This window comes from Panthera uncia (genome assembly GCF_023721935.1).
Source record: "Panthera uncia isolate 11264 chromosome E2 unlocalized genomic scaffold, Puncia_PCG_1.0 HiC_scaffold_19, whole genome shotgun sequence".
Taxonomy (NCBI): Eukaryota; Metazoa; Chordata; class Mammalia; order Carnivora; family Felidae; genus Panthera; species Panthera uncia.
The window spans coordinates 25108799-25135874 of record NW_026057588.1 but is presented as its reverse complement, the minus strand read 5'-3'; the positions used below and the strand labels follow the sequence as shown (position 1 = coordinate 25135874).

At 40.5% G+C, this 27076-nt stretch overlaps 1 long non-coding RNA gene across 1 annotated transcript; it reads right to left on the bottom strand.

The window, feature by feature from the left end:
• Positions 1–1029: 1029 nt before the first annotated feature.
• LOC125915972 (uncharacterized) lies at positions 1030–25314 on the bottom strand. The gene is made up of 3 exons (XR_007455804.1): positions 25045–25314; positions 19516–19600; positions 1030–1918 (listed from the first exon to the last, which is right to left on the bottom strand). It is a non-coding gene; the product is annotated as an uncharacterized LOC125915972 (long non-coding RNA).
• Between the last annotated feature and the right edge of the window lie 1762 nt (positions 25315–27076).

Genomic DNA, 27076 nt, shown 5'->3' with positions numbered 1-27076 from the left:
TTCCCTTCTCACATGAGCCTCTTCTATAGCTGTGAGTGGCAGGTGGTGACAAGGTCAGCAAAGAAGACTCAACTCCAAACCTCACACAGATACGATTATTTGGAAAAGTAACCACTGTACCATGGGCTCAGGATGATAATCACAGCATGCTTACAAGGAAATTTGGGGAAAAGAAGAGCAAGATTGAGAAAAAGAAATCTAGGTCAAAAGCAATGATGACAAAAAGATACCATCAACAAATTTAAATGACAGGCCAGGTCTAAAAGACTGCAATGTATCTAGCAGGTACAAGATTACACACAGTGGGTGTATGTGTATATATATATGTACATATATATAGATACACATATGTATATGTATATGTACATGTACATATATATATGTATATATACACACACACACATATATATACTGTGTATGTATATGTCCATATATACATACACTCACACAAACACACAAAACTCCTACAAATCCATAAGGCAAATAACTCAATAGAATAAGCAAATCATAGGGAGGAAATGCCAATAGCCAATAAACATATAACAAGCAGCTTAATCTCATTCGTAATAACAGAAATGTACATTAAAATAAAAAACCCCACCATTTTGCACCCACTGAAGTGGCAGACATTTTAATGTCTGATAATTTTGGTGAGGATGCTGAGAAACTCAAACCCTCATACCTTGCTGGTCGGAATGTAAGTTGATGCCCCCAGTTTGGAGAACAATTCAGCCCTATCTGTTAAACTGTAAAATATGCATGTTGTGTGGCCCAGCAATCACACTCATAGGTATGAACATAGAGGAGCACTCTTGCGCACAAGAAGTCACACACTAAAGAGGCATTTTTAGTAGTGGAAAATTGGAAAAACAATTAAATGCACCTAAGATAAAAGCTAAGTGACTACACAGCACAGGCACACCACGAAATATCATGAAGCAATAAAAACAAATAAAGTAGATCTATATGGATTAACATGGAAAGATCTCCAAGAAATGCTAATTTGTAAAAAAAAAAAAAAAAGGCAAGTTGCAGAAATATACACAGAATATTATACCGATGCAGGCGGGGGGAAAAATACCTTTTAAAAACAATCCTGTCTAGTCGCTTAACACTATTGACTTGCAGGTATTGTGTAAGAGTATGTGAGACATTTCCAAGGAGGCAGAGGAAACTGAGCATGGTTGCTGGATGGGGGTTGGGGATACTAAAGGAGAGGATGGCAAAAAGGAGCCTGGATTGATGGTCAGGATCCAAGAGGAAATTTAACTTGTCTATAATCTTATAGTTTTCCCCAGAAGTTGATACTTATGTGTTACTTGAGTAATTTAGATAACACAAAAACAAAAGTTTAAAAGAATAACAGTCATGCCCTAAGAAGCCCAACAGTACAGAGAGTGCCTTTTATCCTACTGAAATGCAGGAGAATAAGTGTCTGAAATTCATCATGTGGAAGGCCTTCCCTGTGGAGTTCCCCTCCCTCTGGAAAGGAGTCCTCTCTGTGACCTTCAGGGCTCTGGGCTCCTGGGCCACATCTCCCTCACTCAATGTGACAAAGGTTGAGGCCTTACTAATAAGACTCAAAGCCCGTCTTTGAGGAAACGCAAAATAAAGACACGCATCCGGTGCAAGAGAATCTTTCTATGCTCTTTTATTAAGTTGTTATATCCACATACAGCACTTCAGCCGCCAAAATCAAGTCCCCTAATGTGGTTTCCTTGCAATAATATTGTAAAACAATAGAAAATGGCAATAACTCCACCGTCTCCTAAGGTGGAGGTTTCCAATCTGCAGTGCTTTTCTCAGGAACTACACTTGGTCACATGCAGAGCTATTAGAAAGCAGAGCCTCTTCCTAAGTGTCTTGAAATTCATGTCCTTTTTAATTGCCCGGAATTCATGTCACTCGTGCAAAGAAGCTATAAACATACACAATCATAAAAACGCATTTAGACACCCAGAACAAAATCAATGCCATATTATTTTAGTTTATTATTCCTTGTAGAGTTCACACTGGTCTTCCTACTTTGATATTTATTTATACCAAAGAAGCGAAAGAACATAAATGCCACACTTGGGATAACGCTAATGCTAGAATTGAGTAGAATACATACAGCTTCTGCCTTAATTTAAAAAACTAAAGCAGTCTTTATGAATCAACCTCACATAATACAGGACAAAACTGAAGGTCACTGTATTATTCATTTAAAAAGGCACTGATAAAGATTAAAATGAAGGTTCATGAGATTTGAAGAAATGTTAGTTTGCATAAATGGCTTCTTCCTTCTTAACGGGGCATGAAGGGGTGGAGGGAATGATAAATAGTATAAGAAAGAATATACTTTCCCTGCCCCCCTGGGCTTTGTTATTCTTCTCTCTTTGGAACCTCTAAGCTCTTTATTTAAGAGGTCCTCTGCTATTCACAACTTTTGCTGCTCTTATGAAAAATTAATGATTGCTTTCTCTTCAACAGAAAACTGCCTTATTTTGCAGAAGATTAACAAAGAGGACTTAGTGCAGAAGTGAGTCCCTCAGCAGGAGAAGCTTCTCTCACACCAACCCATTTATGGCCAGGGGGTGGGGGGAATACCCCGTTAGTTCAAGGATAGCGAGTAAATAGATGGTGTGCCGCCTGACACCGACTGCAGAACAATGACTACATCCTTCACAAAAAGGACGTGCCAACCAAAACAGCCTGCCCCCAACAGCAGGCTGACCCCACGCCCTGCTCACTGACTTCTTTATGCAGCACACAGAGTGCCACGCTGTGTTTGCAAAGCTATTGTGTGGCAGGCGGATTTTCTGCTAGGGGGTTAACAGGTGAGAGCAGTTATCCTATATGCAACAGCAAGAAGAAAAATAGAGAGGACGCTTTTAGTTAAGCTGCCAATGCTCAGAAAACACTTCTGAAAACATTACAGGTTTGCATCATTCTTGAATGGAGATGGTGAGCTTGTCTCAGAATGATTTACCCAGGTAAGGAGAGAGTATAGACTGCAAACATAAAGTAATTCGAGTTCATATCCTGTCCTGTGTACACATCAATCTTCATTTTAATATCCCGTGATTGTCATCAAAGGAATTTCTGGTGAAATTTCACTTTGACCATTTAAAAGTCCTACATTTTTATATCACTTTACATGTTAATTTCACTCCATCTGTAACGATAGCAATATCCTTTATAATTGAAGAAACTGAAGTGTAGGGAGGTTATGTCAATTATTGGTCAGTTAGTGGGGGGCCAGGACTCAAACTCAGCTCTGGTCACTCCTCACCTAGTGCTCTATGGTAAGCTGGTGGACGAGAGTCCACATGACTAACCAGGCATCCAGCCACCCAGGGACTGTGGGCAGAACACAGGGTTCACCAAGCTGATTCTAAATACACGTCAATGAGTGGGTTCAACTGATACACAATTTGGCATCTATATTGCCTTGGCTTTCATGGAGCTTACAGACTAGTGGGGGAGGGAGAAGTGAACAAAAATTTACACCAGACAATTGTACAATTACGCTTGTGAAGGGCCACACTTTTGGGGATGTGGTTCAAGGTTATATCTTTTGTGTTTTGGTTTTTAAATTATTAATTTTACGTGTTTGGAGTAGACAAGCACTGAGCTTGGGGGGCTGAAAGGGTGTCATAGAGAATCTACGGAAGAGTTCTGGGTTAATCAGTGCTGTCAGCATTTTTTGTATTTGTAGACTTTCTGATATCACTAATGGCACATCACATGACAATTAGAGGATTTCTCTAATTAGCTGCTCTTCAGCTTGAATACAATTTTCAGAGAGCACTAAATCTACAACGTGTTTCCTCATTTATAAGAACCTTGAAAGATCTGAGAAACAGTGACAGCAGGCATCTGTAGCGTGCCTTCCCTGTGCCACCCACTGCTCTGGGACCTTCTGATGTGTGATGACGTTTATCCTTCACACAAGTCCCATGACTGGTACTATTATTACCCCGTTTTACAGATGAGGAAACTGAGAAACAAAGAATGAAAGTAGCTTGCCTAAGGTTACTGGGATTCAAAGCTGGTGGACTGCCTCCAATCTGCTACAATTTCTGCCTAAAAGGAGACGTTATTTAAAATAATTTTTAAATGTCTGAAACAATTTGCAGCATAATTATAGATAGCAGATCCAATAACTAGAAAAAAGGAGCTCTGAATAAACACTTTCCAAGAGTATACAATAAAAGGCAAAATCAATTCTCACCATAAAATCTATTACAAGGATTTTACCACTGTCAACATTTTATTATTAGATATCAAAAAAATCATTACCACAACAACACAACATTCACAACAACATAAAAATGAACTCTGTTTCTTAAGGAAAATGCTATAAATATGCACAGGATAACATTTTTCTCTCCAACATGGCACTCAGCTAATAAATCACCAAGTCATACACATCAGTTTTTGTCTCTTTTCGTAGAACTTTACACGTGAAGACTTGGTAAGACCTGTAATCAGTTCAAGAAGAGAAACCTGTTAGAAGCCACCAGTAGAGTCTAAGACTTAATTAAAACTTTTGGATGACAGACGAAATCATAAAAAGGATAAAAGACAGGTTATAAATGAGGAGTAAATACTTGCAACATATCTGCTAAACAAAAAATGAATCGAAGTTATAAAGAACTCCTATAAACCAATGAGATAAACAACTCAATAGAAAAAAGCATAAATGATATATTCAAGAATTTCACAGGAAAGGAAATCTGAGTGGCCAATAAACACGGAAGGATGTAGAACCTCACTAGCAATTAGGGGAACACATTTTGAAACCCCAATAAGCTACCTACTTTAGATGGGCAAAATTTTTGAGTTGGCCAATATCAGAAGGCTGGTTTAAGTGTAGGAAAAGAAAGGCTGTTATCACTACTGGTGGGATTATAAATCGTACAATTTGGAGGTGTTGTAGTAGTGCACAGTAAAAGGGAAAATGAGCAAATTCTGTGATCTTAGAGTTGTCTGTCCCAGAGAAACACTCACACAGGTGCACTAGAGGTATGGTTACTGCAGTATTATTTGAAATAAAGTGGACATAACTTAAACATCCATCAGCAAGGAAACGGATAACTAAACTGTGGTATGTTCACAGGGTATCACAGTTAGGGATGCTAATCTAGATTTAAATGTAACAAAAATGCACAAAGCTCAAAAACCATAATAAGTGAAAAAAGCTGCTGGACAAGATATAGTGTGATATTGTTGATATAAATGTCAAAAACTCCACACAAAAAATACGTTATTTCCAAGAATTTACATATATATATATATATATATACATATATAAACACACACATACACACACACACACACATATATATATATATATATATATATATACACATAAAGTTAGTTGATCCTTGAACAATATAGGGGTTAGGGATGCCAAACCCCAGAGTCAAAAATCCACATAGAACTTTTCACTCCCCCCAGACCTTAACTGCTAATAGCCTGCTGTTGACCAGAAGCCTTCTCAGTGACATAAATAGCCAATTAACACTTATTTTGTATGTTATGTGTATCATTATATGCATACGTCATATATACCGTATTCTTACAATAAAGAAAGCTATAGAAATGTTATTAAGAAGGTCATAAGGAAAATACATTTATAGTACTGTACTGTATTTATTTTTTAAAAATTGTGTATAAGTGGATCCATACAGTTTCCAGACTGTGTTGTTCAAGGCTCAACTGTGTACACACACACACGTGTATGTACACACATATGTATACTATATATGTATATATATGTAAGACTATATAAATTACTGGAAAGATATACACCAAGTTCAGATTAGTTTCACTTTTGGGGAGTAAGGTAAGACGACTGTGGTTGGAGGGACATGTGAAGGGAGATTTAACTCAATAAGGTGTTTTTTATTTTTTCTAAAGGGAGAAACTCTTATTACTTATACAATTTAAAAAATACTATATACATTAAAAAAAAGACTGAATCAAATATGTCAGTAATTAACTCCAGATGGTGGATATATGTGTTCTCTCTTCTCCTTTTTTTTTTTTTTTTAAAGTTCAGGGGCACCTGGGTGGCTCAGTCGGCTAAGCGTCTGACCTCAGCTCAGGTCATGATCTTGCGGTTTGTGGGTTTGAGCCCCATGTTGGGTTCTGTGCTGACAGCTCAGGGCCTGGAGCCTGCTTCAGATTCTATGTCTCCCTCTCTCTCTGCCTCTCCCCTGCTCGTGCTCTGTCTCTGTCTTTCAAAAATAAATAAACATTAAAAAATAAATTTAAAAAGTTCATTTTCTCAATTTTCCAAAATAAAAAATATTATCATTTAAACTCAATAGAAATGTAACTTGTAATTTGCAGTGCAACCTGCAGTGTCACACTCTACCTCTTGCCATTAGCTTTTCTTTATTTTTATCTTACAAACTTGGGCTCTTCAATCCGGGCAAATTAGGATCAGAACACTTTGATCTTCCATTTTTTTTCAACAAAAAGGAAAATAATGTGTTTGGTGTTTTTTTTGTTTTTTTTGTTTTTTTGTTTTTGTTTTTGTTTTTGTTTGCTTGTTTGAGAGAGTTTTAAGATCAGAGAGGCATATGTCTCACAAGTAATGGAAGACACTGTTTGGAAAACGAACTCATGGGTTGCAGCATCTTTTGGAATCCCACAAAGATGTTGCACCTTTGGATTTAGATAACAATTGCAACAAGTTGTTAAGTAGCTCTTTGTCATTCTTCCAGTCAAAACTAAGATGTACTATTGTATAGATGTTTACAGCTGAGCTGTCCAGTATAGTAATGACATGTTCTTATTTAAATTTAAGTTAATTAAAAGTAAATAAAATAAAAAATTCAGTTCCTCAGTAACACTGGCCACATTCCAAATGCTCAATAGCCACAGGTGGCTAGAGGGTACCATACTGGACCGCTATGGGTTCCAGAGACAAACTCCTTGGATCCTGGTCCCAACTCCACTACTTAGGAACTACCCAGCCATAAGAAAATTTCTTAATCTATATGTGCCTCTGGCCTCACCTATAAAATGAGGAAAATCCTAACACTCTGTTCACTGGATTGCTGTCAGGATTAAATGACTTAATGTATGTAGAGCTTATATTAACATAATAAACATCATATAAATAAGAAGCTCTTATTACTATCTTTCAGCTGTCTGACTGATGGTATCACAATGCCACATGGGTCTCATTAGAGACCCAGAGCACCAGGACATGGCTGAGGAAGAAGCAATGTTCTAGTCAGCAGGAGAAGATCCTTGTTCACCTGTGGGCCTGATAGTCGGTGTAGCTCTGAATGCTTTCCTAACATTGGGTCATAGTTTGATAAAACTTTCTGCTGAAATTCATAAAATTTTCATTCATTCATTCATTTGCTTAACAAACATTTATTTTTATTGAGTTCATGTTGTATGTCTGGCACTGTTTTAGGCACTGGGCTATATCAGTGAACAAAACAGATAAGGGTCCCTACCCTAGTAGAACTTATATTTCTTGTGGAGAACACAAGCAATAAGCATGATATAAGAAATTATATAGCATGATAGAAGGTAAAAAAAAAAAGTACTATGGAAGAAATAGAGGAACCACAGGAAATCTGAAGCTGGGGAGGGGTCAGGTTACAATTTTTAAGGGGGGATGGTAGGGCTCACTGAGAAGATGCCATTTGAGCAACTGCCTGAAGGAGGTGAGAGAATGGGCACTGCAGATATTAGGAAAGAGCATGCCAGGCAGAGGTGCCAACCAGTGCAAGGGCCCTGAGGCAGGAGCACAGCAGAGGCTGGAGTGGAGTGAGAAGGAAAGGGGTAAAAGAGAGCTCAGAGAGATGGGTGATGAGGAGGGTGAGCAAGTGAGTGTGTAGAGGCCTGATTGGATTAGACCAAGATGGGATCTTCCAGATGGTTCTGAGCAGAGCAGTGACTTATGTTTTAAAGGCTCATGGTGGCAACTGTATTGAGAATAGACCATAGGGGTGGAGGATGGAAGTGGAGACAAGGTGAACAGGTCACTGCAAAAATCTCTGCAGCAGGTGATGGTCTTTGGGCCATGGTCGAAGCCGTGGAGGTTGTGGGAAGAGGCCCGATTTTGGAGTTTGAAATTATATTCTGACAGATTACATGTGGCATGTGTGAGAGAGCAGTGAGAACCTGCTGCCGTCTGTATAAAACTTACGTGCTGTCTTTATTTGATCATTTGAATCACAAGCCCAAACCCAAGATTTGTATTTGTTACCATGAGGTAACTGCCAGGAGACAATGAGTGCAAACGACGTGGGGGTAGGGTGGGGAGAAAAGTGCTTATTGTAGGCTCCTGCCTCCGAAAAAGAGGATAAACACAAATATGCAGACATTTCCTCACACTGAAAAACTGAAAGGATAAATTGTATTTTTATTTTTTATTTTTATTTATTTATTTATTTATTTTAATGTTTATTTATTTTTTGAGAGAGAGAGACAGAGCATGAGTGGGGGAGGCGCAGAGAGAGAGGGAGACACAGAATCCGAAGCAGGCTGCAGGCTCTGAGCTGTCAGCACAGAGCCCGACACGGGGCTTGATCTCTCGAACTGTGAGATCATGACCTGAGCCAAAGTCGGACACTTAACCGACTGAGCTACCCAGGTGCCCCTAAATCGTATTTTTAAATGGTTATTTATAGGGAGAGAGGGGGAAGAGAGTACAAGGAAGCCAGACTTTGTAAATTTGATTTTGCAGCCATGTAAATATTTTTATAATTATAAAATAAAATTTTAAAATGAATTATTAAAAATATACAAAACAAGTAAGCTAACTACAAATATAGCTGGTGGGTAAGCCACACAGGTAGGGACCATTCTAAGGGACTCTAAAACACAGTAATTTATGTCCCTGGTAGGATATACTCTAAAGACAGAGAGAGGAAAAAAAAAAAAAGCTTGGCTGTTTTCATTAATCATATTGTTGATTGTAGTTTTTGTATAATTACTCTGAGGCTGATTGTGTGTAGTGTGGGATGTAGCAAATTAATAATTACTCTGGGTTATTCAGAACTAGAGATTTTTGGCAGGAGAGAAGGGAGTCACTTCATGGATATAAGATCCACAAAGTAAAAACTGTTGCCCTGAATTTGAATTGGATATATCAGAATGGAGTAATCATTTTATTTTAAAAATTTTTAAATGTTTATTTATTTTTGAGACAGGGAGAGACAGAGCATGAATGGGGAGAGGGTTGAGAGAGGGAGACACAGAATCTGAAGCAGGCTCCAGGCTCCGAGCTGTCAGCACAGAGCCCAACGTGGGGCTCAAACTCACGGACTGTGAGATCATGACCTAAGCCAAAGTCGGACACTTAACTGACGGAGCTGCCCAGGTGCCCCATTATTTTTACAAACCCCACACATTTTCTGCCTTTGTCCACTCTAAACAGGAACCAGCCCAGAAGCAACGAGCTTCTATCCAGAAGCTTCTATCCACTTACTATCCAGATTTTGTGATATCCAAACAACATTCCCCTCTGAAAGGAACCCAAGAGAAATGGCTGCTTCCAGATCTGGGGCAGGATATGTACAAGATAAGCCTGGAACATACTGGAAAGCAAAGAAGCTATCAAAGAGAATTAGGGCCATGTCAAGAGAACTCCAGAGCCAACTTGACTAGGTTTCCATTGGACAAAGACAGAACAATTTAAATATCAATAAATACAATAACTTTGACACATGAAACATATTTAACATATAAGCTCTTACTAATATTAACAATAAAACATAGTAACCAACACAAACGTTCACTGGTTACCTTTGGAAGATGCAAGAGAAATAACTCGTGATTTTGACAACCAGTATGTAAAGGGAAGAAGAAACGCACTTATCCTACCTCTCCTGTATGAACTATGCCCCAAGGCAGCCAAATGTGTGAAGAGAGGGATTTTCTCTTTGGAGAACATTTCAGTTAATAAATAAGGCAATAATAGAATTATAATGTTGCCATTTTTGTAGTTCTAATGAATGAATGGACATAAGCAATAACTGTCGATGGCTGTTAACATCGCAAAAACAGAGATTATAAGACATTTCAAACTTCCTGATGCAGATATAAAACAACACCTAGGAAATGGTCTTGCTGCCCAACCCCTCCCAAAGGCAACAGCAACATCACTCCTGTATCTGATAAAGTCAATTCACAAAAATAGAGGAGACAGACAATATGGACAACGTCATCGGGATGCAATCAGGGGAATCCTAACACTATTGAACAAACATCCAGGTTTCTTCAGCAACAATGCAAAAGCCACCAAACTGAAACATAACAAAAGGGATAATGGGGATTAAAGAGACATAGCAAATTCATTCAGTGCCTGGGTCAACTTAGATTCCGATTCAAATAAACCAATGGTAGTAAGAAATAAAACGGGGGGGGGGGGCGTGTGGCTCAATAGGTTAAGCATCTGACTGTTGATTTTGGCTCAGGTCATGATCTCAAAGTTCATGAGTTTGAGCTCTCCAACAGCCTGACAGTATGGACCCTGCTTGGGAGTCTCTCCTTCTTTCTCTGCCATTCCCCCATTCTCTCTCTCCCTCTCTCTCAAAATAAATAAATTAAAGAAAGAAAGAAAGAAAGAAAGAAAGAAGAAAGAAAGAAAGAAAGAGAGAGAGAAAGAAAGAAAAGGAAAGAAAAGAAAAGAAAAGGAAAGAGAAAAACCACCTACTTAAAAAAAGACAATCAGGAAAATGTAAACACTAAATGTATATCTGAGGATGTAATGACATTAATTTTTTTGTTGTATTCTTTTCCTCTTAACTTTTTTAGGAGTGATAATGTTTTAGAGACCCAGGCTAGAATAATTTCCAGAGGAAATTATAAAATGTCTGGGTTTACTTCAAACTAATCCATGTGTGTAGGGGTGGGAAGTGGGGAGGATGTAGGGGATGGAGATAGAAGGGAGTAAAAATGAGACTGGGGTAAGAGTTAAAATGTATTCAACTTGGGTGATCAGCATGTGAGTATTTTTCCTTGTAATTTTCTTTCTGCTGTTGTAGCTGCTTCCTCTGATTAGAGGCTACGGCCTCCTGGAATCCTCCCACCTTCTCTTCCCCACATCCAATCTGTCAGCCGGTCCCGAAAACCCTACACTGGGAGTATATCCGAGACCTTCTTCATTCCATTCCCCAGCTACTGCCTTACTTTCCACCACCACCACCTCTCGGCTTGTCCATCTCAGCTGTCTCTAAGCCAACTTCATGCTCCATTGTACAAAGCAAGTGTAGAGAGAGTGACTGTTTCCATGTTTGGCTGGGGCTTCACCGCAGGGTTGACAAATGTGGAACTTAATGGTGAGAAGTTTGCCAGACAAGATGGGGGAGGACATTCCAGGCCACTGGAACAGCAGGTGCAAAAGGGCAAGGGTGTCCATCAGCCCCATCAGTGACTGCAGACAAGAAGCAAGGAGGCATAAACCTGGGGATGAGGGATGACAAGCGCTGAGTGACAAAAGGCCTTGAATGCCGGGTTACGTTTTCCTGTTAACCCAAGGGTGACAGCCAGTCACAGAGACATTCTCTACAGGAAGTGACATGATAAGATTTGCACGTTCAAGAGAGAACTCTGGGGGCAATGCAGAGGAAGATGGGCTGGAGGGCTGGAATTTTGCAACTGAGAGGCCAGGGAAGAGGCTACTGTAACCTTCCAGGCTGAGAGAAACTAGGACTAGAGAGTGGAATGGGAAGGTGTGCGAGGCATGTGCCAGACAAATCAGGAGATTGAGTGTGAGCAAGGAGCCTAGGTCACACACTCAGAAAGAGGACTGGGGCTTTCTGGGGACAGGGGTGGAAGTACAATGAGTTAAACCCTGCATACCTCAGTTCTGAATTGCACATGCAATTAGTACACATCTTGGCTGGTGGGAAACCAGGCTGACGTATCCAGCAGCCAGTTGGATATTTGAGGCAGGCTGAGTAAGAGGATCTGCATGACAAAAGTTCACTATTATACACGACATGGAGCCCGAAAGAAAAGAATGAAAAGAAGACGATTTTTATCAAACTCCACAGTAACATAGTAACAGCAAAAAAGCCATTACAGGTAGTAAATGTGGAAGTCTCCGAATAATTTTCCCAGGAAGCAGCCCAGACTGGCTTTCAACAATCTTTCACCTTCCTTCCTTCTTTTCTTACTGTTTCTTCTTTCTGTTTCCTCCTTTCTTTCTTTCCTTCCTTTTTTCTTTTTTAAATAAATATTTATGATGAGTTTATAATATGCTAGATGTAGTGCTGGGTTGCAATGATGAATAAACACGGACAGGGTAGCTGGCCGCACGGACTTTATGGTCTAGTGGAGAAGACAGACATTAAGCAAAGGCTCACACAAATAACTGTTTAATTACCAACTGTGGTAACTCCTAAGGAGAGACACATGGCAAAGTGATCCACATCCAAGGGGCCACAGTGAAGTCTTCACTCAGGACATGTCAATTTCACTGAGCTCTGAATGACGAAGAGATTTTACTGGGTGAAGGGGACTGGAGCAGCCTTCCAAGCAGAGGCTCACTATGTGCAAAGGCTCACGGGCAGGGGAGAGCATGGAGGGATGGAAATGCCAGTTGGGACTGGAGGTCAGAGATAAGGGAGAGCGTGAGTGAGGTGAGGCTGGAGAGGCAGGTGGGGGCAGGCTGTGGTGAAGAGTGTGGTTCCTTTTGAGTGGCAAATAGGAAGCTATTGAAGAATTTTAAGTAGGGAGGGGTATGAGCATTTTTAAAATACGACTCTTTCTGCCCCGTGGAGAACTGATGAAAGGGCTTCAGAACAGATGAGTGGAAGCCAGCTGAAGACGACTGTAATGATCTAGAAGCACAATAACGGTGGCTGGATAGAGATGTGGTCATGAAGATATAAAGAAATGGATGGATTTCAGAGATGCTTTTAGGATGTAAAATCTCAGGTTTTATAGGTGGTGAATAGGCTATGGGTGATGAAGGAGACAGCCACCCATGTGGGCATTCATATTCACCCTGCATGGGTATTTTACCATGGCTGTAAATAAATGAGAGGTTAAGGATCTTGTAAGAGGGCTATGGAAGGGAAGGGTCAAGGAAGTCATTGTTTGTGTCAGTCTAGAATAACTTTCTTGTCCTCTAGGAACTTAGAATCTGCTAAGATGAGCCCAGCACCTAAGCATCAGCCCATTTATAGTGCTTGGGATCAGATCAGTAGGTAGGAGAAGCAATAAAAGATACTGACTCCACATGACCTAGAAGTCCAAAGAAGAGAAGGGCCTCCTGTAGAATGAGGCTCAGGAGCAGCTTTCAAAATCCTTTAACACTTCCCTACAATTCATGTGTGAACTCTGTGTTCAGTGTAATACTGAAAACATGTAATTCTTGCAGTTGTAGCACATATAAACCATATGCATTGCAAATCTCTTTTTAACAAAAGCATACAGATCCAGCTGTTGGCAAGCAAATGCTCTTGGCATTTGATTCCTACAAATGCCAAAAATCATACCTAGAAATGTAAAATATTCATTGTTGGTAGAGTCCTTCACCCAAACTTCTTTTGAAAATAATGAAGCAAATCCCTATTTTGGTAGGAATGTGGCAAATCAGAAAGGTACAATTATCACTTAAAATAAGTAAATGGTTGGAAGGAGCTCAGGAACCCCACACAAGTGGCTGCCATGGACACAACTCAGGTTTGGAGCTTTGCAAGTGGGTTTTGTTCTCATAAAGTATGATGCAGCGTGATGTGCGCACAGGAAACACTGTTTCAAGATCCCATCCTCAACAACCCATGGAGACATAGCTTGTAATATTGTGGTTATGAAATAGTCTTCCTTTTTCTTCCATATTGTCAATGTTGGTAGGGGGCGGGAGGGGACAAGGGATGGAGAAGGAAGTGAACACAGACAGAGGGTGACTTCTGCTCTTTGCTCTGTGTATTTCTCTATCATCTGCATTTTAAAAATAAGAATTCAGGGGGTCCCTGGCTGGCTCAGTTGGTTAAGCATCTGACTTTGATTTTGGCTCAGGTCATGATCTCAAGGTTCGTGGGACTGAGCCTGGAGTCAGTGCAGAGACCATTTGGGATTCGCATTTTCTGCCCCTCCCCCCACTCATGTGCGCCTGTGCGCTCTCTCTCAAATAAAAAAGCTTTAAAAATAGAATTCACTTAATGTAGTTTTTTAAAAGTAAAAAATGAATATTCTTCTGTTACCTATATATCTCATGATGTACCTCAATTCCCCTTGCTGAGGTTTCCAAGAGTATGAAAAACCATTGATTTCCATATTCTGCAAAGGAACCTATAATATACTTGAAAACAATGATGACAGTTTCCCCACCGTGTTCTTTTCCAGAGTAAATAGCCAACAACTGGTTGTTTTTGCACAAGTTACCATATGCTTTGAAAGGATTGGGGGTTATGTTGCACGAATTCTTGCAGGGGCTTACTACTGCTGGTAATGTCAGGGGCTCATTTTAATGACAATTCTTTAGAGGACTAGCTATTAATGAGGCAGAAGCAGAGATGAACAGCAGGGAATCTCATGTGCTGGGAAAATATATACATAGTATATCTGTATGAAAATCTGGAAAGGGAGAATCTTGATCTGTGTGTGTGGGTCACATGTCCCACTCTTTTTCCCCAAGTCTGTGAAGGAAAAAAAAACACACAACAAAACGGACTGGTTGGCATATCTGCTAACCTTTAATGGTACAGATTGTTGAACCATACAATAGAGCATTCTAAACAACAAGGGGAAAACAGAATCTTGTTAAGCTCAATATGAGAAGGACACTTTAAGATCATCTATCTTGTAGACTGGGGTACTAAAAATGCAAAGTGACATCCCCAAAGGAGATATTGAATAAAACGAAAAGAAAAATGTTGGTGACATATTGATTAAACCTCGTGTGCCGCATATCTCCTATTTGTCCCTCCAAATCCACTTCCGTCCTTCTCCAACATGCACTGTGTCCCACCAGACTGACAAGTGTGAACAGCCCAAATGGGCTCTCCATGCTCTGGCATCCAACTGGGGCCAATGGGAGCCTCAGCAGGTGTTCATAGGAAAGGAAGGGGAAGAGTCAGGACCATTTACAACTCTTATTCTCTCCCTGAGGGGTTGCCCAGGGCTGGCTGTGTCTCTTTTGGATGGTGTAGGCTCCCATCAGGTGACGCTATCTCTCACTCTCTCAGTCTCTCTCTCCATCCTTCTCTCTCATCTAGTCACTACTCCTTCCCCTTGCCTCTTTAGGCCTAGGATGGTAACGGCTCTTGTTATTAGTTCTAGAATACTGCACTGTCCCTTGTGGCTTCCCTATACCTTGCCCATCCTTTGTAAATACCCCCTTTACTCAATTTTCCTCTAATCACCCATCTTGAGCATGCCGGTTTTTTCGTTTTTGTTTTTTTTTCCTGCTAAGACTCAGACTATGCTGTCAAAGGAAGCTCTTAACCAGGTCCTTGGTGTCCTAAAAGAAAGTTCTAGTAGACACTTGTCATTCTTTTTCTACTTTCCTTCAGCCCACCCCCCTTCCTGGCATCTGAGCTGTCTGGGGATTTCTCTACCTCATGGCTCTTGATGGGTGACGGAAACCAACAACCCCATGGAAGTCACAGGCTTATTCTCCCAGCCTCCCTTGCCGCTAGGCTCAGATATGTGATCCAGGCTCAAGCAGATTGACTCCTGACATGACATGGGACAAACAGGGGCTGCAGAGAATCCATTTTTTGCTGGAGCAACAGCAGAACTGGGAGCTGCATTAATCTCCAGATGGAGCAGCTGAGTCTAGTGTCAGACTTCGGGTGCGGGTCGTGTGTCCGGTGGAACCTGCACCCAGCAGCAGCGGCCACGTGGTTCCCTGCAGAGATTTTATGTACTGCTCTGCTACCGGGGTCCCAAGTATCTGTCTCTATGGACCTTCCAGAAAGCCTGTGAGTCCTTCAATTCATTCCTTTCTTGCCTGAATGAGTCCGAGTTGTTTATATTGCTTGAAACTAAGAACTCTGACTGATCTAAAAAGCTGAATCTTTTGGACCTAAAGTTAAAAATAAATCCATGTTTGAACATTTACTCTGTTTCAATTTCTATGCTAGGTGTTGCCCAGCTAATTAAGATTGTCAATCAACACGATAAACACTCTAATGAAAGCGTAACTTTTGGGGTACAGAGGCAGAAGTGATTAATGCTGCCTGGGAAGTTTTGGAAATTTTCAGAAAAGTAGTGAACTGGGCAGGTAAGGAATGGTGATGTGAAATTGTTTGGTGTGTCCAAAGAATGAAGGTGAGGTCAGAGTAACTGGTGTGAAGCAGAGAAAAGGGTCACTGGAGACGATGCTGGAACATGAACTAAGGACCAGCTGCAAACTGTCTGAACTTTACTCTCGAGGTAAGTAGGAGAAGCCATGCCAGGGACTCTGGAAGACGGGTTGAAGAGGGGAAAGAATAAAAGCAGGAAACCCACTTGGTCTCACAAAGGGCTATGACCACAGTAGAGGGATTGGGATTGAGAAAGAAGGCAGAGGCTTGAGAAACATTTAAAGAGATACTAGCAGGGGCTGCTTTCCTGCTGGGTGTAGAGAGGCAAGGAGGATCCCAAGCTGGTCTCAAAGTAGTAGTGTGAAGGAGTAGGTGGGGAGCAAAGTTTCCTACTAATATAGGAAACTCATCATGTAGTACAGGTTTGGCGTGGAGGGAGGAGAAAGTGGCATGTCCAGATCTTCTCTTATGTTAAGGATGTACTAATACATGCGTTTTTATATGCTGGGATCCTGCGTCTAATCACTGCTCCAGACAAAGAAAGGATGGAGTTGCTTCCAAATTGGTTGCTATCATTTGATTTCCCTGTTATTCCTGGGGCTGTTCTATTTGCTACAGGTATACCATAGCCTTAAATTGCATGATCATCTGGGATGTTCTAGGTTGGTAGTTAGGAAAATATAATTCTTTAAAAAAATTTTTTAAGCTTCATTTATTTTTGAAAGAGAGAGAGAGAGAGAGAGAGAGAGAGAGAGAGAGGAGCAGAGAGAGGGAGACACAGAGTGAGTGGGAGAGGAGCAGAGAGAGGGAGACACAGAATCTGAAGCAGACTCCAGGCTCTGAGCCGTCAGCACAGAGCCTGACGCGGGGCTCAAACTCACAAACCGCGAGATCATGACTTGAGCCAAAGTCAGACGCCCAACTGAGTGAGCCACCCAGGTGCCCCAGGAATATATAATTCTTTAGAAGGACTATACGTAAGCTGTTTAAATTCCATCCACACTAGCCTCTTTCTCACTTTAGGGTACAAGCATGACCTAGATCCACTATCTAGTCCACTGCCAGACCCACACTAGAACCCTTAGGAGGTCACTGGACCACAGGATCAACAAACACTAGCCCTCTCCCTGGCCCATCTGCTGTTGACCTTCTCTGCTCCATTTCTAACCCTGATTCCTCCTGCCAACTGCAATTCTGAGAGCTGACAATGGCAAGCTTGGCTTCCTGATACATCCTTTTTAAGTAAACTTATCAATTTCAAGAACATATTTGACTCTTTCCCTGTGATACTAAGCCTCATTCCTGATAGTATTTTACCTTTGTTGTGAATAGTAAAGTTCTTCTAGTTGGTTTATTGTTAAGAAGTACATAGACATGGGGTCTGATGGATGACATCTTTAGCCTTGGATTATAAAAAGGGGCTACCACTGTGCACTTGGCTAAAGTAAACACATTTTACCAGTGAATGGCTTTCATTTATCAAATTCTCAGCCAGCACAAAAAGCTAAGCTATGTAATAAGTACTATCCTACAACACTACTCATTTCTGAAGGCACAAAATGATGACTAGAAGCTTTAGAGATGTTTTCTAGAAACCAAATATAAGAACAGCTTTGTTACCGTGTACCTACAGAAGCAGAAAATGCATAGCCCTTTATTCATTTTTGCTCCCTTCCTGAACAGTCATCTCTAAGTTGGTATTATTCTCTACTAGACCATGACCTCTTTGAGGACAGAAACAGGTTCTAATCCATATATAAATCCACACCATCAGGCATAATGAATGTTACATGATTGGGGCCAAATAAATGTTGGCTGAATTAATCAACAATACGTGATGAGAGAACTCACATTAGGAGGGGAGAGATCCTCTCAGCCATAATAACGGGGCAAGTGAGATTGCTTTGCCACTGGCAGCACTAAAGGCAGAATCAGTGACTATTATCATGTATATGGAAATTCCAAAAGAATGGATAAACTAGACTCATGGATAAGAAAGTAGTCATCACACCCACAGTGTCTTGGAGATTTTTTTTAAAGTCATAACCATGCTACATAAGCAATATATTATGAAGGCTGAGCATGTGAATAAAACTTAGTTTTGTCATAAATTTTACGACAAAGTTAATCAGACACATATTTAATGACATGCATAATTATTTATGCAGCACTGTAATCAGACATTAATAATAAGCAGTCCACACCAATGATTCTAAGAGTCTTTACTTGTGTTCAACCAAACCAACTACTTGGCATTCCCCCTCCCCACCCCCCACCCCCGCTTCTTAGGTGTTAATCCTCTGTACCTACTATAACTATCAGTGGTGAAGGGCTTCTGAGATATGAATAATTTAATTCTAAGTGCAGAGATACTGAAACCCTTACTAAAGACTGTCACAAGCAGGTAAGGCTCTCTGCACTCCTTTTACCACCTAAAACGCCTGAAGGAGAAGCATATGGATGCTCTGCCCACAGCTACACTTCAGTGCATTCCAACTCTAATGGCTGGATCTCTGCCCTTATGAAACAAAGAAACTAAAGAAAGCCTCTATGACCCAAAGTGGTACACTGGAATTTGGGAAATAACAACCCCCACCCATAGGCTGTCACCAGTAACTAAAGGGAATTTGTGATAAGATCCTTACCCCTTATCCCTCAGGGCAAGGGGTAGTAATGCTGACGTGCTCCCACCGTTACCCAATGGGCTGCCCACAGCCCCAGATGACTTATGAATGCCCCCTTTGATGGTATTCCTTTCCTTGATTCACTTTTCTATTCTCTCACCAATGCTTCATGGAATCACCATGCATACATGCCAGTTGCACCTGAATCCTTGTCTCCAGATCTGCTTCTGGGGGACCACAAAGTAAGATAGTGCTCCAGTGATGGGGTTGCAAGCCAGATGTATTCCCTTCCTCTAAGGGCTTTCCTACTCTACACAAACACACACACACACACACACACACACACGCACACACACAGATGCAACCAATCACTTCCAGGCTTCCTGGATACCAGCCATCTGCAGGTAGCAGAAGAGCTGTGCTATAAGCCTGTGCTTTTCCTGAGGGCAGCTCTCACCATGACATGGGCCCCAGGAAGATAAAAGAATGTATGATCATTTCAAGGATGGAGGATGTTCCCTGGATTCCTGAAAGTGGGAAGCCAGTGGAAGGCAAGAGTCCATCTAGCTCAAGCAGAGAGGAGAAAAGAGAGAGAGCATGAGCTGGCAGTCTCATGGCTTAGAAAAAGCTGCCTCGGGTGCTGATCTGCAACAATTATGCAGTCCACGTACCTCTCGCTAATAGGTCTACAGTGGTCCTGATGACTAGACCGACTCCCAGCTCATTCTTCTCAGAGACAGTCCAGAGTCTTTCATTCTGCAGTTAAAGAGTTGGCACAAATAGCCTTGATGAAGTCATGAAAGTACATTTATGCTAAAGTGTAAATGACTCATAGCTTCTTTTCTATTATATGGTGGGGAGGTGCTATGAACATAAGGACACTAATGAACTAAAAGGGGAAGGGATGTCCCTGACAAATAAACACCAGAGAAAGGGCAAGGTGGTGGTGACCAAGACAGCACCACTATGTACAGAATTTAGCATGGGACTTGGTACTTATACTGGCCACTAATGTACAGTATGATATGGATGTTTAAAGCATTGAAAATAAACCACTTGCTGCAATGTCCTGAGTTGAGAGGGCTAAAATCAGATCATAAAAGGGCTTACCCCCTTTTTTTTTTTTATTAAAAGTTGTTTAGTTGTTAAGCTGGCTGCCATGAGGCCTAACATTTAGTTCCAATTATTAGATAAGTATCTGTTTTGAATGGTATTTGAATTACCAGGTTCTACATTGTTCTGGTTGGTAAAGTCTCCTTTGTATTTTGTAAAGAGGCGAAAATTGGTATACTGATTTATAGAACAGATATGCCATTTTTCAAAGTATATTAAGACCATGGTTCACTATAACACGGTGCTTGTTGGAATAAACCTACCAAGAATAAACTGGTTTCTATTTGGGGAGGAAACACTGAGTGGAAGAGATAGGACTTTGTTTTAGGTATTTTCCATTATCAGGTCATTCTGGTTTAAATGTCCTAGTTTAAACTGATGCCATTTTCTTTCCCTCTACTTTGCTGAATAAATGGCTGAGGACATTTCTAATTTACAGAGTTGGTTAACAAAATAAAATCTAATTTGGCAGCCAAAATGATATTAAGATTTATACGCTAAGAATTTGTAAAATATATACACTAAATACACGTATGTGACTACATTAACTTTTCTTCAAGTATGCTCACCTATGGTCTTCTCTGAGGCACAGTCTATCATGCTGAGGTCCTAACATAATATGAAAATAAGATGCATTTGGGAAAGCAAAACAAGAGTAAAACAAAAACATACCTTAAGTAAAATCTTACACATCTCCAACTCATTATTAACCAGGTTTTAAGTTTTAATAAGTTCATTACGTTAAAAGTTTAGATGTCTGGGTGGTTCTACCCCAAAACATGATCTCTGAGGGATTTCCATGTCTGTGTAATAGAGTGATCACGTGACACTTTCCCAACTCACTAATCTGAACATACAACATGAAGAAAGGTCATATTCTATCTTGTTTGAAACATCTGGGAAAATGAGCCTGGTATTTATAAGATGAGGCTCTCTGGTTGGGGTCATTGACATGTCAAGCCAATCAGCTTGCAAATGTAAAAAGAACACTGGTGGGTGCAAAGGTGGAAAGGGAAAGGGGGGCAACAGAATAAAGGATTTCTTGTTAACTGATGAGAAAGGAACATACATATCTCAATGAAATGCGATTTTTTATTTTTTCTGGATTTTCCAAAGATTAAAAAATTTTATTTTATTTTTTCAATGATATTTTTTTACTTATTTTTAAATATAATTTATTGTCAAATTGGTTTCCACACAACAGCCAGTGCTCATCCCAACAAGTGTCCTCCTCCCTGCCCATCACCCATTTTCCCCTTTCCCCCGTCCCCCATCTACCCTTAGTTTGTTCTCAGTCCTTAAAAGTCTCTTATGGTTTGCCTCCCTCCCTCTCTGTAACTTTTTCCCCCCCTTCCCCTCCCCCATGGTCTTCTGTTAAGTTTTTCAAGATCCACACTGAATGTAAATGGACTAAATGCTCCAATCAAAAGACATAGGGTATCAGAACGGATAAAAAAACAAGACCCATCTATCTGCTGTCTACAAGAGACTCATTTCAGATCTGAGGACACTTTCAGATCTTTTAAATTGGAAACTTAAATCCTTGAAATGACAAGGAAACATAAATAATTTACAAATAAACTCACTAGGTCATCAAATGCTGTTCAGTCCCCAATTGGTAAGAGCAGTGAGTACAATCTACACATTTAAGCCACTGGCTCACTTTGCACAGTGTCAATTTACTTTCAGTAAAGGTGTCAATATCAGTTTTTTAAAAGGACATGTTGGTAAACTGTACATATCTATTTGTATGTGCCATGTTGTAACCTGGTGCACAGTAAACATTCTTCCTGTGGTTAAAAAACTTGGATGGTAGAAAAGTTAGAAAAATACATGACCTACTGTTAGGTGGTGACCAAGCTTAAGGCATGTCCACTGAAAGTTTAAAACCTGGATAATATAAAGTAGTTGCAGTACCAGTAACATTTCCCAAAATGTCAGATCGCAGAAGTATCACTTACATAATTGCTTGTAGTTTATTCCTTTGCTTTTCTCTTTTCTCTCTGCATCTTTGTAACAATTTTTTAAAATTGGAAATATAATTGTTGTCATGTGAACAGCTGTAGAAATGATTAAAAGGTATGGAAAAACCTAACATGAATGCCAATAATCTGTTTCTAGCAGTAATATATGTGGAACACTGTTTAGGAACAAAAGAGGAAAAAGAAGCACGAAGGGAGGAAGGTTTATCATCTTTGAAAACATAAAAACTAAACTTCATCGCTTAATAGGAAGAAAAAGGTTTCATATTTAAAGTCAAGGAGAGCTAACTCCTAGCTGGCAACACTACCCCGCATCACTGGGGTCAGCAGCAATGACTTGCCGTGGGGCAATGTTGCAGGACAAAGTGGACAGGACTTTGGAGCTAGGGGACAGAGAATAATCCACCTCTGCCAGATGAATGATGTTGGGCAAATCAGTTAGTCTCTGCCAGACTACATTTTGTCACCCAAAAATTTGATATAACTACCCAAGAGCCTCATGTGGAGGTGAACACGTATTTCTCTGTGAAATGTTTGTTGCTGTTTAAATAGATAGCACTGTGCAAATGTAGGCTACTGTTTCGTATTGCCAATTGTCAAATATGCTACTTAATTCTATCCAGCTATACAAACTAGCATAGCCTCCCAATGGTCTTTTCAATAGTTAAAGATTTATGAATAAAATGATTTTCCTAATAGGATTAACCTGAAGCTTTTCTTAAACATGTAACCTTGAGCCCACCCTACAAAATAATGCTTTGACTATAGAAATGTACATAAAGACTATCCTAGTTTCTAAGATGTCAAACATCGTTCACAAAAGAGAACTACTCTTGAAAGAGATATATTTGTTTTAGCAGGAAAAGATTTCTAGTTCTAATTATGAGTGATTTATTGATGAATGCAAACCATAGCATAAGAGGCATTCCTACGAGCGTCCTCATGTGTGGTTTGCAAGGTTAAGGAAGAGGAGAAATGACTTGATGGTACCAATGGACCTTATATCTATTTAAATATTGTTAAAGGAAAATTATCTTTTAGGCACTTAAGAAAACTACATTGGGGTGCCTGGGTGGCTCAGTTGGTTGAGCGTCCCACTCTGGCTCAGGTCATGATCTCACAGTCCGTGAATTCGAGCCCCGTGTTGGGCTCTGAGCTGTCTGTGCTGACAGCTCAGAGCCTGGAGCCTGCTTGGGATTCTGTGTCTCCCTCTCTCTCTCTGCCCCTTCCCCACTTGCACTCTGTCTCTCTCTCTCTCTCAAAAGTAAACAAACATTAAAAAAATTTTTTTAAAGAGAAAAAAAAAAAGAAAACTGATTAAAATAAGTCTGAGAATGGGAAAACACCAAAACTGTAAAGAAGGTAAAAATAACCATAATCTTAACCAAAGAAAATAATAAACCAACATGTTGACATACCAGTCACCCTCTATAAATACATCTTCTAAAAATGCACCCTATAAATATACTTTTGCACCTGCTTTCTTCCCATTGAGTATCAAATATACTTTTTTTTTTTTTTGAGAGAGAGCGAGAGAGAGAGAGAGAGAGAGCGCACAAACAGGGAAGGGACAAAGAGAGAGAGGGAGACACAGAATCTGAAGCAGGCTCCAGGCTCTGAGCTGTCAGTGCAGAGCCCAAGGCAGGGCTTGAACCCATGAGCTGCAAGATCAAGGCCTGAGCCACAGTTGGATGCTGAACCAACTGAGCCACCCAGGTGCACCTCAAATAGACTTTTTAAGAGCAATTGTTTGGAAATTGTCAAGTACCTGAAGAAATATGTTGCAATTGACATAATTCAGTGGCCAATGGAAATATCATGGCAAGTTCCCAACTGGTCTCATCTCACTGAATAGAAACAAATGTCCTCATTTCAAACAAGTGGGAATAACTGAACTGATTTAGGACTCTACTTCTCTTCTAGTTAAAAAATGTAGTTCCATGCAGCAACAATATTATGGGGAACAAAAGAAAAAACAATAACTGTCTAAATTTGCACTAGGGTCATTTCTTCAGACGACCAAAGACCATCTTTTTCCCAGCTCCGTGCTTCAGGCTTAAACTGGATCTCTCAGAAGCAACAACAGAATTTTTGCCAAGTGACTAGGATATAAACACCCTTTTGGTTGCACAGTGAGACATATGCTCTAAAGAAATGTGGTTCAAAATAGGCAAGTGGGTTTCTCTAGAATGAACGAGAGCCCTTGTAAGCAGCTTTGTCTTCAGAGTCTCATGTCTGCACTCGCTTGGTAACTGTTGTCTCCACAGGTAATGGCGGCACACTGTTTTCATGATTCCTTACACTAATGAACTGCTATAAATTTGTTTTCGATATTCCAGAGAGCCCTAACTTCAGCCTTTAGGCAATGCTGAGGATGCACCCTATACTCTAGTCTCACCTTTTGCAAGGTGTACTCTCAGCACTGTGGGCGATTTCCATGGGAGGATATTCTATTTAAAGAACTACTGTCCCAGCATAATACACAAAATCATTTATGAAGGTGCAAGAGACATGGGAATCTCTCAATTATGTTTACACAAGCACAATGTCAGGGCCTCCCTTCCCTGTTCCCTAAGGGGCTGGGGAGAAGAGTACTCAGTTGTGAGCAGAGAAAGACATGCAGGAAGTGTTCATGTGGTCACAGAGTGGGAAGATAGAAACTTCTCCAAAAAGCTGCACACATACACTTCCTGAGCCCAAGAGTGTGCTGGAAGGTCAGACAGGCATTTTTAGAAAGGAGGGAGGCAGGCCAAAGCAGAGAATGGTCTTAGGCTCCCTATTTTTGACCTCAAACACACATCAAATTCTTCTCTTGGCATGTTTTAAAATGGAGTACCTTTAAAACAAGGAATATTTAAAGGGTGCATTAAATTTTATTTTTAAAACCTTCCATAGGCTAAAAATAAGCAAACCACTCTCAATTGACAAAAATGTGCCAATGCAACATAAGTACCTTCACCTTACAATTACAGATTCATAGCTTTTGATGTCCCTTGAATTTAAAAATGGAAATGACAACATAAATTTATAATGTTAATGATTTTCCAATTTAAATTTCAAGATAGAAATGAAAAAAATTTTAATGTCACTCAAAAAAATACCCACCGGTCAGAGTGGCTAAAATGAACAAATCAGGAAACAACAGATGCTGGTGAGGATGTGGAGAAACGGGAACCGTCTTGCACTGTTGGTGGGAATGCAAACTGGTGCAGCCTCTCTGGAAAACAGTGTGGAGGTTCCACAAAAAATTAAAAATAGAACTACCCTTCAACCCAGCAATAGCACTGCTAGGAATTTATCCAAGAGATACAGGAGTGCTGATTCATAGGGGCACATGTACCCCAATGTTTATAGCAATAGCGAAATTATGGGAAGAGCCTAAATGTCCATCAACTGATGAATGGATAAAGAAGATGTGGTTTATATATACAATGGAATACTACTTGGCCATGAGAAAGAATGAAATCCTGCCATTTGCAGCAATGTGGATGGAACTGGAAGGTATTATGCTAAGTGAAATAAGTCAGTCAGAGAAAGACAAATATCATATGACCACTCATATGTGGATCTTGGGAAGCTGAACAGAAGACCATGGGGGAGGGGAAGGGGAAAGACTGGTTACAAACACAGAGGGAGGGAGGCAAACCATAAGAGACTTTTAAATACAGAGAACAAACTGAGGGTGGATGGGGGGTGGGGGAGAGGGGAAAGTGGGTGATGGGCATGGAGGAGGGCACCTGTTAGGATGAGCACTGGGTGTTGTATGGAAACCAATTTGACAATAAATTATATTCAGAAAAATATACCCAACTCCCGAGTTGGCAGTTAATATCTTTTTAACAGTATTTCACACACGCACTCACACACACACACACACACACACACACACACACACACACCCTGTAGTCTCATAACTGTGCACCAATGAGATGGGGACAATTTAGTTTTACTATTATAATGGTAAAATTCATAATGAGAACATGTTTGCCACAAAATCAAATCTCTTCCCAGATATCTTCCATAGAGGGCCAGAAGTCTTCCCAGTTTTTTCACTCATGTATACCTGATCCCCACAACAAATACCTGTCACATAGTGGGTGGGTAACGCACATTAGTTGAATGAATAAATAAATACAGAAAATAGAAATACAGTGCATGATGTGTTTGTGAAGCTGTGTGTATATTGTTATCGGGGTATATAAATAGCCTTGTTTTAAATTTGGGCATAAGGGGGGCACCTGGGTGGCTCAGTTAGTTGAACGCCCGACTTCAGCTCAGGTCATGATCTCACAGTTCATGAGTTCGAGCCCCGCATCAGACTTGCTATTAGCAGCTCAGAGCCCAGTTCGGATCCTCTGTCCCCCTCTCTCTGCCCCTCCGCAGCTCATTCTCTCTCACTCTCTATTTCCCAAAAATGAATAATAAATTTGGGCATGAGGACATCTGATGGAATACATTTACCAAAATCAAAGACATTATTGCCTGAACTTCTGTGCAGCAACAGAAGAAAAACCACTGGCAAATGGCCAGGTTGGTGCCTGGTCAACCTCAAGATGAATCTGGAGCAAGCCTGGGGCAGTGGAGGTGGCACCTGGGGTTCTAATTTGGCACTCCTCCTACCTGGACGCCCAGACAGGAGAAGCACAGCAGCACTCATGGATTGGATAGCACATGCCAGGTTCAGGCTAATCCGTGGATTATCTCATTCCATCCTTAGGGTAGATGCTTATTCTATTCCTACTTGTTTGATGAGAAAACTAAACACAGAGTTATAAAACTTATCAAAGGGCTCTTGCCTACCCACTGGAGTGGGGCTTTAGCTTTTGCATTCTGCTTTTAGAGACTACACAAGAACCACCGTGTTACATGGATTGTCTCAGGGAACCTCCCCTCCCTGGGCCCCAATCTGTAAAATGTAGGCAGCCCAGTTGATAAAAATTAAGTTTTAAGACACTCCAAGGGGAAGCCTGGGTAACTCAGTCTGTTGAGGGTCCCAACTCTTGATTTTGGCTCAGGTCATGATCGCAGGGTTGTAGGACTGAGCCTGCTTAAGATTCTCTCTCTCTCTCTCTCTCTAAAAAGAAAGAAAGAAAGAAAGAAAGAAAGAAAGAAAGAAAGAAAGAAAGAAAGAAAGAAA